The 19,779-nt window shown below is 43.8% G+C and overlaps 2 protein-coding genes across 8 annotated transcripts in view; both read left to right on the top strand.

The window, feature by feature from the left end:
- FAM110B (family with sequence similarity 110 member B) overlaps positions 1-19,779 on the top strand; it is a 177,795-nt gene that overhangs the window by 129,140 nt on the left and 28,876 nt on the right. For 3 of the 6 annotated variants that reach the window (XM_050938911.1, XM_050938907.1, XM_050938909.1), the window contains exon 2: positions 7,599-7,656. The exons of the other annotated variants lie outside the window; for them this stretch is intronic. The gene's annotated coding sequence lies outside the window, so the exon portion shown is untranslated. The remainder of the gene's footprint in view (positions 1-7,598; positions 7,657-19,779) is intronic. 6 annotated transcript variants of the gene reach the window in all.
- The window catches only part of UBXN2B (UBX domain protein 2B), a 324,811-nt gene that overhangs the window by 78,287 nt on the left and 226,745 nt on the right, over positions 1-19,779 (top strand). The window contains exon 2 of one of the 2 annotated variants that reach the window (XM_050938899.1): positions 7,599-7,656. The exons of the other annotated variant lie outside the window; for it this stretch is intronic. The gene's annotated coding sequence lies outside the window, so the exon portion shown is untranslated. The remainder of the gene's footprint in view (positions 1-7,598; positions 7,657-19,779) is intronic. 2 annotated transcript variants of the gene reach the window in all.

Here is a 19,779-nt window from a genome sequence, read left to right on the forward strand (position 1 = left end):
TATGTCATGGAGCTCATGGAAGTCACAGCATTTGTGACTTCCAGAGACCTCTGTGACATTCTGTGCTTCAGCCCCAGGGGCTACAGGTTTCTGAAGCTGACAGCCAGTGTAGCCCTGAAAGGGTTTTAGCGACAGGCAGCAGCAGCGATGGGGGCCTCCTGCAAAGTTCCAGCAACAGGTGACAGACTCCTGAGGGAGCCTTCCTCGGGGTTCCAGTGATGAGCAACAGCCTTGCACGAGGGGCGAGGGAGGAAGCCTCAGGCGAGCGACAGGGGGTGTCCCATTTTCTCTTTGGGAATATGGTCACCCTGCAGCTCCCAGCCGCCGTGGTTTGAGGGGGAACCCACAGCTCCCAGACACCACAATAGTGAGGGAATCCATGGAGCTGCAGCAGCAAAAGTCACAGACAGGTCAAATCTTCTGTGAATTTTTGTTTATTGCCCATGACCTGTCCATGACTTTTACTAAAAATAGCCATGACATAATCTTAACCTTAAACTGCCCATTTCCTAATATGTGATTATGAAAAAAACTCCCTTGATTAGGGAATAACTATAGAGTAGGATTTGTCAGACCTGGTTCCTAATCTTGCTCCAGCTCTGCCCATTTTGTATATTTGGCACAGTCACAGTAGTATCATTGCAGTAGTAAAGCAACGAGAAGCTTTGCTCAGCATCATGTGAACAGATGTGCACTCTGCTGAGTCTCCACTGGGAGCTGAACAACTACCTTCATTCTCTGCACCTTCACAACCATCTCAGGAACTTGTAGAATTGAGCCCTATCTGTTGCTTTAATACAGAAATGTTACCATTTGTTTGTATAATCACAGCACCTGAGAGCCCCACTCATAGACCAGGATCCCATCATACTAGGTGCAGTACACACACAGAACAAAAAGACAGTCTCTATCCCAAAGAGATTATGCAACCTTGATAATTTCTCTTAGCTGTAGAGCTACCATGAACTTTTCCTTATCCTTGCTCTGGACCCACCAAGGAGAAATTGTTGGTCCTTCAACATGCACCATACCCAGTGATCATACAATTACACAGTCTATTCATACAGTATACATCAATGGTTCTCAACTAAGAGTGCACATACCCCTGGGGGGCACACCGAGGTCTTCCAGGGGTACATCAACTCATCTAGATATTTGCCTAGTTTTACAACACACTACATAAAAACACTAATGAAGTCAGTACAAACTAAAATTTCATACAGTGGCTTGTTTATACTGCTCTATATCCTATCCACTGAAATGTAAGTACAGTATTTATATTCCAATTGATTTATTTTATAATTATATGGTAAAATGAGAAAGTGAAAAATTTCTTGCTCTCTGTGCTGTGACACTTCTGTATTTTTATGTCTGATTGTGTAAGCAAGTAGTTTTTAAGAGAGGTGTAACTTGGGAGTACGCAAGACAAATCCAACTCCAGAAAGGGTTACAGTAGTCTGGAAAGGTTGAGAGCCGCTGGTATACATTGTCAAAGTCAGTAGTAAACCCTAAATATTAACAGGTAGTATAAGCATAAAACATTCCCATTACATTAAAAACTTTTTGCTTGCACAGTGCTCTAGCAGGATCCTACCCACCTCACTGAATTGGTCTCCTTAAAATATAGGTGTCCTATCATCATCATCATCATGAATGCCTTGTGCATCTAAGTAGGTGAACAGTGCCTCTTACGCACATATGTAACTCTCCTCCTTAATTCTTCCATGTCACTCCATTTTGTGTGTGCTGTGGACTGCCACATTGGGAGGTGAAGCACTGTGAAGCAATGCAGAAGAAACTAAGGGAACCTAGAACACAAGAAAGAAAATATACAGGGGACATATAATGTGTAATAAGAAGGAAAGTCCTTAGTTTTTCAAAGAATAAGAAAAGGAGTGATGGGATGAAAGGTTAACAGAATAGATCACGGGTGATGGATAAATAGAGATTGAGAATTGAGGAGCAAAGTAATTGGTGTGGTGGAGAGGGAACCATGAAGAAAGTAGGCACAAGCAGAGCTTCTGTTTTGAATGTGTACATTCTAGTAGATTTCATTGCATTTCCCTGGCACATGCCCACAGCTGGGTTGACATGAGTAGGGATGATGGAATGCAGAATGCTGAGGATGGAGTGAGTCGAATGGGCACTGTCATTGTTGGGCATGTAAGTGCAGAGCCAAGATTGGTAATTTTTTGTTTCAAATGATGTGCCCGGGTATCATTTTCCTCTCTTCCCCATGTGTTGCACCGTACCAGTATTCTAGTGCCTGCTCCTATTCTCCAACTTCAGACCTTCTTAAATCACTCCTGACAACTCATTCCTGCAGCATCACCTGCAAAAAATTAGAGTGTTTGCAGCTGGAGGGAATGAGGAGGACACAGAATCTCCCTCGAAAAAAAATCACACACAAGTGCCTATTTGAACCAACAAGAGATATGTGCACCTAAAATGAGTAACTCTGTAATCATTATTGTGACATTACAGTTTCTTTATGGAAATATGCTTATAATATGGATATAGCATAACTGAGATGTACTTTATGCAAGAGGGCTCATGTAAGATATCATTGGAAAGGTTATGATTTACTGAATGTGATTATCCAGTTTGTATGCCTGTATCATTTCTGTATCTGAAGTTAGGAATATTGACCCTGTATCTGTATTCCAAATGTGCTACTTTGGGTGATACCTCCAACTAGCCCTTCAGGTACAACAATGAAAGACAATGGACTGTGAAAGAGCTTAGTCTTCCTGTGGACTCTCCAGCCTGCGAGTAATGGCTGCTACAACCCTGCAGAGACATGGGTCTGAGTCACCTGGTACTGGACACCCCCGACCTTGGAATGCCAGTGATTTTCCATACACAAAAGCTACATAAGGCAGGGGTGTGGTGTCATCGTGGTTCTCCTCTGCCTCCCCAGCCAAAGAGACACTGAAAACTACCTGGAAGTAAGAACTGAGCTGGGGAGAGAAGAGTTGAGCCCAGGCTGGAAGGGCATCTAGCTTGTGAGTAATAACACCTGAAGCTTCAAGCTGCAGGCCAGTGCAGCTAACTTTCAAGATTCTCTATAGTTTGTCTCTGACAATATTTAGAGTGAGGAATTAATATTTGTAGCCGGTTTCGTTAGTGAATCAAGCTTAGTTTGTGCGTTTTGTTTTATATGCTTAGTTATCTGCTTTGTTATGTTTGCTATCTCTTTAACCACTTAAAATCTGCCTTTTATCGATAATGTATTTGTTTTGTTTATTGTTAAGCTCAGTTTGTGCAATTTCTAACTGGGTGTGGGGGGCAGGAAAGTGTGTATCTCTCTCTTCACATTAAGGAAGAAGGTGAATTTTTATGAGCTTGCACTGTGCGGATTTTTCTGTACAATGCAAGACAATATACTTTTGTGTTTATCTCCCAAAAGGGGTGTGCATGTGAGTGCTGGGTGAGTCCACTCACACACAGCTGACTTCAGTCTGCATCTGTAGCTAGGTGTGGCCCAACCTGTGTGTGTGTGCTGCAGAGCCTAATTCAACAAAACAGGGAATCCAGGCTGGTGGAGCAGGAGAGGCTCAATGAAACCCCAATACATCAGGTGGCATTTTGGATGGGGGAGGTCCAACCTGTCACAGTTATCTCCTAACACGTCTTTCCTCTCTCCTTCCCTTCCTGCTGTGGGTTTGTATTATATCCTTATCCATCAAGTCCATTATTATGATAGTAGACTCTTCAGAGTTAGGGACCTGCCTTCTGTTTTTTGTTTTGGTTTGGTTCCTTTTAGTGAAGAACTTAGCATATGTATAAAATAATTCTGTCTCAGTAGCGATTAAAATTCAGACCCCGGAACAGAAGACACACACAAATGCTACTAAAAAGTAAGGTTAAAATCTAAGATCAACCTTTGTTCAAGTTTGAAGAAGAGAATTAATCCTTGAATTCCACATCTTATGCTGCTTCCAGATTCTTTGCCCACAGAATTGCCTCTGCAGATAACACATACTCCTCCAGCAAAATCCAAGCTCTGTTTAGCAGGGCAATGCACAGTTGGAGATTGGCTCAATGCCCAGAATCTACTTTTAGTCTTTGCAAAAGCCCTTTTTTCCCCAACAGCCCTGGAGTATAGTTGGGGAAATACCCAAGACTTTCTCTTTGAGAGCAAAATGAATGATTTCCTCAGACGCTTTCAGTATAGTATTTCTGACACTAGCAAATCACATGTTATGAATATTGGCCTAGGAGACTTTTCTGTAGGCAGATTCTTCCCTGGTAATATTTTATTTGTTTTTAAAGAATTTGAGGAACCTGAGGGGATCTACTATAAACAGACCAACTAGCCATTTTGAGGGGTGGAGGGAGACCCTGAGACACCTGATCTCTCTTTTTAGAGATCTCCATTAATTGCAAGCTGATAATTGAGTCAGCGTTCTCCAAAGTAATGCGACTAGTTTCAGAGTAGGTAAGGCAGAGTATGACAGGTTGACATTATTGGCAGTCACCTACGTGCACTTCAGCTGGATGTTTTTGGAGTGGTTGTTTTTTTTTTAAATTTGTTTGTCTAAAGAAATTAGTTCCATCTTTCCCTCAGTGGTGCGTAGTGACATCTAAACAATATTGAGCTTTTTGCAAAGGCTTCTGGTATTCTTAGATAATGCTGCTTTTGGCTTGGGACTTGATTCTCCACTGTCTTACAGTCATTTATAACTTGTCAAATTGAATATTAAATCAGAAAGAGAAGAGTTTCACACCATATAGGAGAGTCCCTTACATGTGTCTCTGTTTCCCTTACTTGTGGTAATAGTCTGCCATCTCCCCAAGCAGATGGGTGAACTGAGGCTTAGCTTTCCAGCCAAAACTTATATTAGAGTCCTTTCCCTCCCGCTGATAGACAAACAAGTCCACAAAACTGCATTAGTTCTTCACCTCTGATCCAAGATTGCCTTCTCTGAGTTCAGCTAGCACTCCTCACCTCTTTGGGCTATGCTTCCTCTTTAGAGGCCCTTCCTAGGCACCTATCTATAGTCTGTTCAGCCCTACTAGAGTCAGACGCTCATTTGCCCTGTTGACACAGGGTTACCCTCCTTGAGTTTAATAGTCACTAAGTCCTCCCTCATCCCTTCTTGGGCTCAATAATTCTCCCCTTTTATGCAGGAATTTCTGTATCCTGGAGGTGGTGATGCAGAGGAAACTCAATCTTTCCTCTACACCAGGGGTCGGCAACCTTTGGCACACGGCCAGTCAGGGAAATCAGCTGGCAGGCACGATGGTTTGTTTACCTGCAGCATATGCAGGTTCGGCCGATCACAGCTCCCACTGGCCACGGTTCGCTGTTCCAGGTCAATGGGGGCTGCGGGAAGCGGCAGCCAGCACATCCCTCAGCCTGCGCCACTTCCTGCAGCCCTCATTGGCCTGGAACGGCAAACCGCGGCCAGTGAGAGCTGCGATCGGCCGAACCTGCAGACACTGCAGGTAGACAAACCGTCCCGGCCCACCAGCGGATTTCCCTGACAGGCCACGTGCCAAAAGTTGCCAATCCCTGCTCTATCCTGTACCAAGCAGCATTTGTCCATTTCACTCAGACCCCTGGACCACTCCAGAGATTCCTATACTACAACTCTGTGCCTTTTCCACAGCTCCCTTCTTGGGCTGAGTGCCTCTGTCTAGGTCTCAGTTCCTACATGACCTCCATGGTCTGCCTTGCAGTCCTTCTTGGGCCAAGCCCCCTTTCCTCGCTCCTAAGTTGGAGATCCATCCTCTAAGTCTGACCTCTCCCTGGAGAACTAGTATAGAGCAGCTCCCACAGCTGCCATCCTCCTTTGTCTTTTCTTCCACTAAAGGCATGCATCTTATCCTGTAGTGTTGCATGCAACTCACTGGTCACGTGATCTAGCCACTTGGCCATTTCCTTATATGAGACTGTTTGAAAGGAAGCATCTTGAAGCTTACCGCTAGATCTGGAACAACTAGAATTCAGGAGCCTTTAAAGGGACAGCAAAATTAAAGTGTTATATAATGGCATGTAAAATAAAAATTGGTTGCAAAGACTAAATGAGAAGAAGGGAGTAAGGACTGATGGAGAGGGTGGTAGACTGAGAATCAGGAGTCCTAGGTTGTATACATCCATTGGTGAAAGCACGAATAGTCAGATTTTCTAAAAAAAATAGCCTCTGATTATGTACACCCAAGTTTGAACCCCTGGCTCTGATTTTCAGAATTGCTGAGCATTTGCATCACCCATGATCTGTTTGAATTGTGGGTGCTCAGTATGACAGATATAGCAATTTCCTGCACTATCCTTAGGAGACCTTGTTGAATTTAAATGTAAGAAAGTTTGGGATCTGTTGTGCTAAATGAATGGTTTATATATTATTGTGCGATAGGATTGTATGTTATCTCTCTAGGGAGGAGATGGGATGTGAACTCTGGGAAGCGCTATGAACTTCAAAGAACTGTACTGAACACTGAGCCAGACAAGAACAGACTTCTGGGACAAACAGGGTCAAGTGGTTTGCCTGGGAAATCTTTGTGGGGAGGTGAATGCAAATTCCCCACCTTCAGTTATGCAAAACCCCAGGCTTTTAAAGCTATGCCCTTGAAGAAGGGCTGTTATCTGCTGCTCCCAGAGTCTCAAGAACAAATGCCCAAGCTGTATAAAGGAAAGACTATTCTATTCATAGGTAGTCCTAGTTCTGAGCTAAGGCTGTTATGGACTTTGTAATGACAGAAAAAACCCTATGTGGTATTTGAAGGACTGACTCTGACCAGAGCCCTAGTTCGAGCTTTATTAGCATGTGTAGGTTCTTTTATTGTTTTAATATGTTTTCTCTGAAATACTTTCACCTTAAGAACAAATGTACTTGCTTAGAAAGAGCTGTGTGGTAACTTGTAACTACTGGCAACTACAGCTGGTGGTAGCCTTGGAAGAGAAACCAAAGTGCAAACACTGGCCTGTTTAGGCAGTGTGGCCTGTTGCACAGTTCCCTGCCTACACTGTGAGCCTGGAAAAGCCCCTGGTCAAGAGGGAGAGAGACATGGGTCTCCATCCAAGAGAGGTAATAGCTGAGAAGCCTAGAGTGACCACAGAGGGGGAATACAGGTGCAGTTGCCCTGAATTGTGAAGCTCTGCATGTCTTAAAATCAGACTGTGTCCACATTTAGGAACCCATAATTAAAAGCCATTTTTATAAAAAATTGGCTTTAAACCTTTCAGTGTCAGAATTTACCCATCTGTAAAAATGTGTGCAATAATACACCCATTGATGATAATAATATGTCTATGCTATAATAAATGTTGGGAGAGTTAACATTTCATATGTGGTCTAAGGTCTTGGATGGAGAATGATATGCTCTGACAAATCAGTTATTATATCTACTATTTATTAGTGGACCCCGCTCCTTGACCGCTTTGTTTTAAAATAATCTGATTTACTTGCACTAGTCAGAGTAAAAACTGAGATGAGACAGACAGAAAGAGAACTTAATCAGAGTTTAAAAAGCATGCAAAACCAAGACTCTTCAGTGTAAGATAACTGGTCTTCAGTTTTAATTGACAGAAATATGAAGGTTCCAGTTACCTTGTTGGGTTGATTGTAATTAACGCTCAGCTTTTCCTCCAGCAGGGAGAGGAATGATGCCATACCATCATGGAAATACCAATTCCAGTTTTCCAGTGAGGTAAGATAGGCAGTAATAGGATGTCACAGCCAAAAATTCCAGTCATTTTAAATTCACATAAACCAACAAATTACATAAGCTGAATGCAGTGTGGTTGGAGCTGTATTGGTCCCGGGATATTAGAGAGACAAGGTGGGTGAGGTAATTGTATTGGACTAACTTCTTTTGGTGAGAGAAACAAGCTTTCGAGCCACACAGAGCTCTTAAGAAGCTTGTCTCTCTCACCAACAGAAGTTGGTCCAGTAAAAAATATAACCTCACCCACCTGGTCTCTCTAAAATCATGCACGTGTCTTGAACAGATTTGGTAGTTACTTTTCTGCTGCCAATATCTGAGTTGGAAATGTTGACTTTGGCAGTATTGGCCGGTATTGGCCTCCGGGCGGTATCCCACAGTGCACCATTATGACCTCTCTGGAAAGCAATCTGAACTCAGATGCATTGGCCAGGTAGACAGGAAAAGCCCCGCGAACTTTTGAATTTCATTTCCTGTTTGCCCAGCGTGGATCTCTGATCAGCATGGGTGGCGATGCAGTCCCAAATCCAACAAGAGCTCCAGCATGGACTGTACGGGAAATACTGGATCTGATCGCTGTATGGGGAGACAAATTTGTTCTATCAGAGCTTCGTTACAGAAGACGAAATGCCAAAGCATTTGAAAAAATCTCCAGGCTACGATAGACAGAGGCCACAGCAGGGACTCAGCACAGTGCTGCGTGACAAACATAACGGAAAGCCAAAGAATCAAATGGACGCTCATGGAGGGAGGGAGGGGGTACTGAGGACTCCAGCTATCCCACAGTCCCTGCAGTCTCCGAAAAGCATTTGCATTCTTGGCTGAGCTCCCAATGCCTGAAGGGTCAAAAACATTTTCCTGGATGTTTCAGGGTGTATGTATTCAATTTACACCCTTCCCCCCCCCCGAAAGAAAAGGGGAAAAAATCATTTCTTGCCTTTTTTCAATGTCATCCTATGTCTACTGCATGCTGCTGGTAGATGGGGTGCTGCAGCACTGAACACCAGCATCCCCTTCCCAGTGGCAGACGGTGCAAAATGACTGGTATCCATCATCAGCAGCAGCCCGTGAGTGCTCCTGGCTGGCTGTGGTGAGGTCGGCCGGGGGCGCCTGGGTAAAAATGGGAATGACTCCCAGTCATTCCCAGCAGACGTACAGAAGGCTTGGTAACCGTCCTAATCGTAGCAGCTGGAGGCTGAGCTCCATCAGCCCTCTCCTTTCATGTCTAAAGAAGATTCTGTACTTCCTGGACTATCATAGCAGCTGGAGGCTGCCTCCCCCTCATTTTAATCTCACTAACAACTCAGTGTTTCTTATTCCTGCATTCTTTATTACTTCATCACACAAATGGGGGAACATTGCCACGGTAGCCCAGGAGGGTTGGGGGAGGAGGGAAGCAACGGGTGGGGTTGTTGCAGGGACACTTCCTAGAATGGCATGCAGCTCATCATTTCTGCGGGATCTCTGGGGCTCTGACCTGGAGCAGCTGTGCTCTCTGGCTCTCTAGTACACTTGCCCCATATTCTAGGCAGGACTGACTCTATTTTTAGACAAAACATAAAGAAGGTAATGACCCAGGGGAGTCATTCCCATTTTTGTCCATGCACCCCCGGCCGACCTCAGCGAGGCCAGCCAGGAGCACCCATGACAGCAGCAGACAGTACAAAAGGATTGATAACCGTCATCGCCAATTTCCAAATGCAAACGGTGCAAAATGACTGATAACCATCGTCTCATTGCCAATTTACAATGGCAGACGATGCAATAGGGATGGTAAACATCTCTGCTACCTTGCAAAGGCAAATGAATGTTGCTGTGTAGCACTGCAGTACCGCATCTGTCAGCAGCATCCAGTACACATATGGTGACAGTGGCAAAGGGCAAAACAAGCTCCATGGTTGCCATGCTATGGCGTCTGCCAGGGCAATCCAGGGAAAAAGGGCACGAAATGATTGTCTGCCGTTGCTTTCACGGAGGAAGGATTGAGTGACGACATTTACCCAGAATCACCTGCGACACTGTTTTTGCACCATCATGCATTGGGATCTCAACCCAGAATTCCAATGGGCGAGGGAGACTGCGGGAACTATGGGATAGCTACGGGATAGCTACCCACAGTGCAATGCTCCGGAAATCGATGCTAGCCTCGATATATGGACACATACTGCCAAATTAATGTGCTTAGTGTGGCCGCGTGCACTCGACTTTATACAATCTGTTTTAAAAACCAGTTTCTGTAAAGTCGGAATAATCCTGTAGTGTAGACATACCCTCACTGCATTCCTAAGTGAAAAGCTGATTGTATCTTTGAATTCTTTCTTTTCATTTACATGTAAGGTGGCTGGGCATCCTTCCATATTAAACTCTCAAGCGTATGTTTGCATATTCTGCTAGAGACTTGTAATCTCCCGGACAGTTCAAATAAAGTTACATGTGTTGGTTTTTCTCTTGTGGAGATATTGCCATCCTAATGCTATTTAGGGTCAAGTTTTCACTAAACATGGGAGAAAACAAAAAGTCAAACAGATTTGAAACAGCCAGCCAAACTATATTTATATATAAATATTTTATCATTGTATAAAGAAGGCAGACTGCAAACAGCATGCTGCATTTCACTGGCAAGAAGCTGCTTTGGAAAATAATTAAAACATATTTTATAATTTCATTCTGTTTTCCTTTCTCCTGGTTTTCTTCAGCAAAGTAAATAGTCCTTTTATTTGTTTCATTGTCTTACTGTGCTCTCATTGGCTTGCTCAATCTAAGCAAGAGTTGGGCCTTGTCAGTACTTGGATTGGAAAACCTCAAGGAAAAGCCAGTTTCTGCAGAAAGTGATACCATCGGTGGTAAAGGGAACTGAATATAAATACACATGAATACTATGAATTTTGAAGTGTTTGGCTATCCAGGTTTAGCTAAATAATCAACTACTGCTCTCTCTCAAGGGGCAGAGAAAACACACTTTTGCTTCTAGACTAAGAACCCCTGTTCCTTTGAGCCTATGGCTAGAGAGAGAACTGACCTTAGGGACCAATTCTTGGAGCCCACATATCCCATTTCTGGTTTGGGGAGAAAGAGCAGCTATTTCCAGCTGCCATGAGACTCACTTCACAGGAAAGAGACATCAACCTCCTTCCTCTGACTTCATGGGGAAGGGAACAAATAAGTTGCCTCATGTACCCCTAGCTCAATAATCACCCTTGGTTGTTCTCAGCACGTAAGAGTGACAAGATTTAGGCGTTCCCCCCAACACACATTTCCCCAGGTCCCAGAATCCCCACGCACTACAGTAATGTTCTAGTGAGAAAGGTGTTTGTAGATGTCTTTGGAGAGTGACTATGGCCAACTTCCCCCCTCCCATGCTCTTCGGAGGCAGATGGCTAACTTACTCCATCAGTCCTTCTGGAAAAAAGGAATCCCTGTCTCTTTCCCCATATCGTATCCACAACAGGGTCTTTTGGATGTCAAACAAGTTGACCACTACCTTCCCATTTTGCAACAGGATTGGGAGACCAAGACCTGGCTCTACTGCTTATTGGCACTTAAAGATTCTGAGGCCAAGACAACGCCACATGCTCTGAGCTGTTGGGTAGTGTCTCCAATAGTCTATTGCAAATTTCAGTGCTGGAGTGTTAAACGAACAGTAACCAACTACAGAGCCATCAGTGAGACAGAAGAGTGTTTTCTGTCCCTCCTAATAATAATTAAAAGTGAAAATCTGAGATGTTAAAACTTCTGGAATGTTAAGAGATGCAGCCTGATCGAGGGGAGAAGTTGGGAGTTCACTCTGGAGATAAGCATGGAGAATGTATTATTGTTAGCTATTATTGTATTATTGTTTTTATTTATTTCTATTTCTGTGATACCTAGAGACTCTAAATTAAATCACAGCACCATTGTGCAAGGCATTGTACAAATATAGAATGACTTTATTGGTGTAGGATCAGGCAAAATATTAAGGCTTATCAGTCTTCTTGGCTCCCAGCCTTGGACTCATTTCTGTGAACTTTCTGGCAGAGTATCACTTCTTTTTCAATAGTTTTTCATCTTTACATTTAAATCCAAACTTGGGCTAATGGCTGATTTGGTAACCTTGGAAAGATTAACTTTGTACAGTCTGAGTTTAAGGCACCATTCTAGTCTTCTGTTTGGTCAGCTACGACATTTGCTTGTCCAACTGAAATGAGTTGTTTGTTGTAACTCAAGAGGTTACTTACTGATGCACCGGGTTCAGTTTAGTGGGTGTCACAGTTTTAAAAGGCTGACATCAGCTCTCTTCATTCTCTCTCAATATGATTGTTATGTTGTCTTGAAATCTTTTTTCATGTATAGGAAGTGAACAACAGTTAGGAAGGCTTAGGCAATTATTTTATGATTCATCCCTGGCCCAAAATTAGAAATACATCCAACTCCTACTCTTAAATCACTTAGTAAGTAGTAGGTATCAGTCTGAGCTTTAAGAAAAGCTCATCTGTCATGTCTTTGACTTGTTAACGTTTGTTGAGCAAGATGCTGTTGTGGGCTTTCTTCTCTAAAAGACAGTTTTGTGGAAACCTGTAAACATACTCCCTGGCCTGGGCCTGTGTTCATATGGTACAAGTCTTATTCCTGAGGGAATTCTGTGCCAAAAAAAAAAATTAAAAATTCTCTATTTTTAATTAATAATTAATTTTTAATTCAGAATATTTTAAAATTTTGCAAAATTCAATAAATAAATGTGGAGACATCATCATGGCAGTGGAGTCAGGGCACCGGCTGCATGGATGTGGGAGATCACTGTGCAGCCCCCCACCTCCTGGGATAGAGACTCAGCAGTGAGGCTGCACCTGACCCTTACACAGAACAAAGGCCTGTCCTGCCCCAGAAACACCCCATGGCCCTGCCCCTCCATGCCAGGTGCACCAGGCATGGGTAGGCAGGTTCAGCCCAGCAGGATCCAAGTGTGGAGGGGCTTGGTGTGGGGGGATCCAGATGTGGAATAAGAGGGTTCTGTGTGGGGACAATCTGGGTGCAAGCAGCTCAGTAGTGGGTCTGGAAGCGTAGAGGCTTGTTGGGGGCTTCTTTGGTGCAGGGAGAATGGGATTCAGCAGGGGGTTCAAATGAAGGTGGTTGGGGCTCTGCAGGGTATATGGGGATGTAGCTTGGCAGGGAAGGTCTGGGTACTGGGGGAGTGGGCCTGGGTGTGGTTGGGGTCCAGTTGCAGTTAGTTGGGGATCAGTGGGTGGGGGATCCAGGTGGCTCATTGGGGTGGTTCAGGTGTGGGTTCAAGGTGCATGCTCGTCTGGGTGGGGGTTCGATTCTCCTGCTTAATGGGGGAGCCCCAGCTGCTGTCGCTGCCACCGAGGGGATGCCACATGCTGGGATCCTGCTCCCCCCCCCATTCCCCTATCCCCCCTTCTCTTCTCCATCCCCTCCACACTGCCCCCAACGCCATCTCCTCCCTTCACTCCCACATGCCCCTTCCCTAACCTATCCCCTTCTTTCACCACTGCCTGGTCCCCGATTTCCCCAGCACCACCCCGCCCCTTTGCTCTGCCCACTGCGGACTCTTACCATTGTACTGAAAACAACCAGCACACACAGAAGGGGAAGTAGACTGTCACTAGGACCCAGGAGATGGCATTCAGCTGTAGAGTCAGGAACCCAAACTGCTACCTTCCCTCACTCTGGCAGCTCTGTGCCTGCAGAAATGGGTGGCTGTTGGGGAAGCATTGCTCCCCTCCCCCTCCCAACGGTGATTTACTGCTGCTCTGGGTGCCCAAAATCAGATGCCCACACTGCTGGGGAGGAAGGTGTGATTGCTCTTGCAGCTTCCCTTTGCTTTCCCGTCACTTTCTGCGGGGAAGCAAAGAAATCTGCAGAGCATGTGATTTCTGAGCCCATGCAGCGATGAAGAATTCCCCAGGTGTAAAGTCTGCCATCACTAAGTATTATAAATTTTGTAAAGCAGAGGAGAGAATAAAGGATGAAAATAAAAGGGGATAAAAATGAGTGTGTCAGTAGTGCTGAAGAGGACACTGTTCAGTGACATAAATCTCCTCCGTACCCTAGACCAAGTAAAATAACAAGATCAGGAGGCTTGCTGACTTGAAGAGAGCAAGTAGTTTTCATAACCAGTGTATGTGGCAGAACTACACCCTCAGTTAGAAATACTGAACTATGAATAGTCCATACAGACTAGCAAATGTTCACAAGCCATACAGTACATCCAATGTGAAAAAAAATAGTAAGATGCACACGCTTGTCTTATTTGTTACATAAATCTCACACATGCAGGAAGACTAAAGCATAGAGCTTTCTGCTCCAGAAACAGGCCCACAGGAGAATCAGAGTAACCAGAGAAAAACTCTTCATTAGTTGTTAGTAGTTTTAAGTCTTGTTTTGTTTTTGCAGCCAGCTCAAAGTGAGTAGAAGCTCAGTGCATCAGCCTACTGGTGATTCACGGTAGCAAGAGTCCCCGGTGGGTGTAGCATCAGTGTCAGTATAGCTGGTTCCTACAGGATCCTTCCTGCCTCCCACAGAGAGAGGAGCTCCAACTGTCTTCACCTGGTGTATAGGCTCTTGGGGACTCCCCTAGGCTGCTGTACCATGCACCTGAGACAAGACAGAGTCAGGGAGACATAACCAGCATGTCACAGATGCTGGCCAGTAATATCTAACTGGCGTAGCACATGAAACATGAGACTTTTCATTTTACAGCTGTAGCTACATGAGTAGTTTGGAATTGAACAGAATTTTGTGTGTGACTTATTTATGTTAATTCAAGTCATCAGTGAAATAAGATTTCATGCTTTTAACTGTACTTATATGTGGCTAATGGTTTTGACTTAAATTTTCTACTTATAAAGGTTTTGGGCTAAATTCTGCACTGATTTTTTGTGCAATCCCATACACAATACAGTGGAGTTGCATAGGTGTAAATCAGTGCACTGTCTCTCTCTCTCTGTCTAATCTAAACTGTGCTTTAGGTATTGTGTTGGTTAAGAAGTTTATCTGGAATATGTCACTTTAAGAGCAATATGCTGGACTGACAAACTGCTGGGAGAGGTTTGTTACCAACACAGTTAATCAAATTTAAATAGTGAACTTAACATATGGCTGTGCTTGAGGCACTTAGTAGATTGTTTCAGATTCAGTCGCTGATTACATTGCCATTACCTCGTTCTCCTCTGCAAAATTTCAATTTGAAAATCTGAACACATCTTCCTCTTAAGTTTTCCCAGGGACTTCTACCCTCCCACCAACCATGGGCCTGTTATTGACTGGCCTGTGCACTGGAGGGGGGAAGGGCTCAAAGATCTTTGCCTAGCTACACACCCAAACAAAAACCAGTGCCCCAAAAGCCACCATTTGCCCCACATGTGCCATACAGAGAATGAAGAGTATTATTTAGGGGTGTTATTGGCTTCTGGTTCTTTTTAAATGCACTTCCTGTGTTGGAGTAGCATTTAAAGCCTTAACGTAAAACTGTGTGTGTGTGTGTGTGTGTGTGTGTGTGTGTGTGTGTGTGTGTGTGTGTGTGTGAGAGAGAGACTATAAATATTGTGCAGCAAAGAGTAATTAAACCAACTTCCTTGATTATTTTTAAATCTTTCATCCCGACAACCACATTGCTAACTCCTTGTTCCTGTGTCAGCTTTGCCTGCTAGCTCCATCTGCAGTGTATGTTTCTTTCACAGTCACTGAACAGAATTATTGGTCTTCTGCTCCATATCATAGACATTAGACACCTGCAATGTGATTAAAGGCTCCATGGAACATGGATTTGCTTCTTTATTTGTATACCTTTCTCAGTCATTGTTATCCTGGGACCCAACCCAAGTTTGGTTAAATCCCTTGTGACGTGACCTTTTCTAGCAATTTCACAGTTTACTTCATATGCTCTAAAGGAACCCTTGAGAAGTGGCACAGTTTATTTTTCGTGGAGCTAGACGATTGCAACAATCCAACGACAAAAAGGCCACAATCTCATTGACAATACGTGTGTTTTCTGTTACGGTGATCTCAGTCTTTCATTTGAGGAGATTCAATAGGATACAGATCTTTGCAGTTATGTGTACCTCTGTTCATTATATAAGAACAGCTTCATCCATTGTAGTTCACATTGACAATCTCATCATAAATCTGTATTCTTTGTAGGTCCCTTTTGCTCTTTGAAGTAGTGATCTAGCACAAGTGTGATATATTTTGAAGAAATATTGCCATATCTTGCCACCAGTTAATTTTGCCTATTAGTTTATTATAAATTATTTAAAAATAGATTTAAATATATGATCTGTTATATATTTATTCCATGTATATATGGCTCAATCTATTTGTCTGTATCAAGGAGGAAACTCCCCTTGATGAGTTACAACAGCTTCTTGTCTAAAACATTCTGACCCTTATAGGTAAGTATGCTTTCCAGTGTGAGCCCTGTGTTAATCAATGCAGTGCTCTTTACTAAGTCTGCAGATAGTTAACTCCACTGTCACTGCTGCTGCTTGTAGACTGGTCAGTCTTTTCATTGTGGATGTTCAGAACTGTGTGGGTAACTGTGAAACTGACAAAACTCAAGCCAGTTTCACATTATTTCTGTGGAAAGCTGTGGCCTGGGGCAGAGGGAGAATCTAAAGCCATTCACACGGGAGTACACAGACATGGAGGATGGGGTAACCAGTGGATTGAGTATTCTGATATGGGTTTCTCTCCATGTCTTTTGTTGAAGCTGTTCCACTTTAATAAATAATTTAATATTCATTGAGACAGAGAGAGAGTGAAAATCACTCTGTAAGTCCAGAGGACAGGTGTCATAAACAGATAGTTAAGGGTTAATATCTCTTTTACCTGTAAAGGGTTACAAGCAGTGAACCTGGAACACCTGACCAGAGGACCAATCAGAAGACAAGATACTTTCAAATCTTGGTGGAGGGAAGTCTTTGTTTTGTGTTGTTTGTTTGTCTGTTGTTCTCTCTGGGTTCTGAGAGTGACCAGAAGTACCTACAGGCTCTCTATTTTTCTGTTCATGTAGTAAGTACAAGTAGAAAGGCGGTTTAGTGTTTTTGATTGTTTTCTTTATTTGCAAATGTGTATTTTGCTGGAAGGATTTTAATTTGTACTTGTGCTGGGGGGAAGGCTTCTCTCTAGTGTCTATAAGCTGAAAGACCCTGTAACATTTACCATCTTGATTACAGAGATAACTTTTACTTTTTTCTTTCTTTTATTAAAAGCTTTTCTTTTTTAAAACCTGATTGATTTTTTCCCCTTGTTGAGGCTCAAGGGAATTGAGTCTGTACTCACCAGGGAATTGGTGGGAGAAAGGGAGAGAGAAGGGAGGGAGGAAGGTGGAATTCTTCTGTTTTAGATTCACGGAGCTTGAATCTGTATTACCTCTTGGGGAGGGGAAAAAAGGAGGGGGGAAGGTGCATTCCTCTTTGTTTTAAGATTCAAGGAGTTTGAATCACAGTGATCTTCCAGGGTAACCCAGGGACGGGAAGCCTGGGAGAGGCAACGGTGGGGGAAAGGATTTACTTTCCTTGTGTAAGATCCAGGGGGTCTGGGTCTTGGGGTCCTCTGGAAAGGTTTTGGGGGGACCAGAGTGTACCAGACACTGCAAGTCCTGGTTGGTGGCAGCACTACAAGATCTAAGCTGGTAATTAAGCTTAGGGGGATTCATGCTGGTACCCCATCTTTTGGACGCTAAGGTTCAGAGGGGGGGTTATACCATGACAACAGGACACTCACCTGAAAGGTAGGAGATCCCTGTTCAGACCCCCTCCTTCTCAGGTAGAGCAGGAAATAGAACTGGAGTGAGTGCCATAATCACTGGGCTAAAGGTTATAAGAGAGGTTCTCCTCTTCTTCCTCCTGGCTGTTTTGTGTGAAGTTAGACACCTACTTAACTCATTCTCGCAAAAAATGGCTTAGACACCTGCTGCCTGACTCCAGAAAAGGGGTTCCCAGGTGTGAATTACAAGCAGAGATAGAGGCCTCCCTGCAGCCTGGACTTAAGTGCCTAGCTTCATGATAGGGGAAGAGCTTAAACACACCTCTTTTTGTCAGCATCTCCCATTGGCTAGTTTAGGCAGCTCTGTGCCTAGTGTGCTAGCTTTTGTGGATTGCATTCTTAGGTGCCTCTGTCGCCCAATGCATTGTTATAGAGAGCCTATATGCCTGACTTGGGTTTTGTGAACCCCAGTGATTTTCTTGGCACCTAAAAGGTGTTGCAAAACCAATGTCCTTTTGTGGATCCTGCCCCAACTGCTTTATTCCTTAAAACTGCAAGTGGTAGGGCTGACTTTCAGGGTCTACTCTTGGGGTGTCTGTGGTGCACAGAAATTTTCTCTCTAACCACTGCATTTAGCCTTCAGACTGGTAGGTATATTTCTCCAGTTGTGGGTGGATGTATGAGGACTTTTCATTCCTTTACCCGACTCATTCCCTTAGTTAACAATTCTGGTGACTGATGTATAAACCAGAATAGAATCTAGCGCACTCTTCCATAGTTGTAATCTATCTGCTGTGCTAACAGAAGTCATAATCAGGGGAGGAAATTGCCAGTGAAATAACCAGTCAAAAATTGAAAATACAGATAGAGAGCCATATCTGCTAAGCAAGGACATTCATCATGTACAGTCACTTTTTTAACCTAGCTACACAATAAGGATGATGATAGTTATTAGTTAGTATTTATTCGCTTTAAGAATGCACATTTAAAACATTTGTATAATAGCAGTATACTACAAATGTACTGATTACTTTTTTCCAAATTGTTGTGTACAAATATATTGATTGAAGGGAAAATTTACCCATAATTTTTAAATACAATATGGTGGCATTCTATATGCCCTATAAAGTCTGAAGATACTTTAAAAAGTCATCAGTAGACATAAAATCCAAAACTTTTCGACTAATTGGATTCACAAGAACTTTTCCAAGTCAGTAATGATCCCTACTGTTGAAGGGGGAAAGGTACTCCTGGAGGTATTCTGCCCCACTGTATGCATAATTAATGAGCCACACATCTTTTTAATTTTTTGTGCAGAAAAAAAGCTGCTGCTGGAAAGTTGCTGCGGTTCCGCATTTTGCTCACCAGAAGGTGCTGTGGCACTAGAACAGAGCAGCCTCCCCAGCAGAAAATACCTTTGTCTGGAAAGTTGCTGTAGTTCTGCCCTTTTCCCACCAGAGGGTGCTGTGGCAATAGAACAGAGCAACGGCTCCCGGCCAGCTAGGGAAGAAAAAAGAGCCTGGCTGCCTTCATAGCCCGGTCAGACCAGGTCAGGAGACAAACAATGTGGGGCTGCTGGGGGAGTCGGGTTCATAAGGGCTAGTGGGGGAAGACAAACTGGGGCAGGGGCTTAGGGAGACCAGATAGCAAGTTGTGAAAAATCGGGATGGGGGTGAGGTGTAATAGATGCCTATATAAGAAAAAGCCCCAAATATTGGGACTACCCTATAAAAATCGGGACATCTTGTCACCCTACAGGGGCTGAATGGGAGTGGAAGCACAGGGCCACATGGTGACAGGGGAGGGGATGCAGGGCCACATGGTGACAGGGGAATGGCTGGGGAGGGGTATAGAGACACATGGGGACAGGGAGGGGGTTCAGGGCCACTTGGGGATGTGGGGAGTGGGTTTCTGAGAGGAGGTGCAAGTAGACATGGGAACAGGGGCAGATGTGCCTGACTGAATGGGAGAAGCCAGGGGTCAGCCAGGGTCTGCATTGCACCCAAATAATCCCTCCCCATCCCCCCAAAAAACCTGTTCCATACATTTCCCATCCATACGTAACAACCCACCAAGTTCACACCCAGGCTTTTCCCCGCAATGACTTCCCTGTCCCTCAGCTCCTCCGTTACCCCTGACTCCCCCAAGCTTTGCACTGCTTGTGAGGAGTGCGAGAAATACGGTTCTGTATTGTAGTTTAAATGAATTATTACTCAGAGTTCTGTATTAATATGCTTAGTAAGGAATCTATTTGTCAAAAAACATTTCCTGAATCTTTTTTGTTGTCTGTATTGTTACAGACATACTTGTTGACAGGTGTTTTGAAATAAATTACCAAAATAATTGAAACTGGTGTGATTATATTGTGTTATTTTGACAAAATCATGCACAGAATTTTTAATATTT

This window comes from Gopherus flavomarginatus, chromosome 2, assembly GCF_025201925.1.
Source record: "Gopherus flavomarginatus isolate rGopFla2 chromosome 2, rGopFla2.mat.asm, whole genome shotgun sequence".
NCBI classification, from domain to species: Eukaryota; Metazoa; Chordata; order Testudines; family Testudinidae; genus Gopherus; species Gopherus flavomarginatus.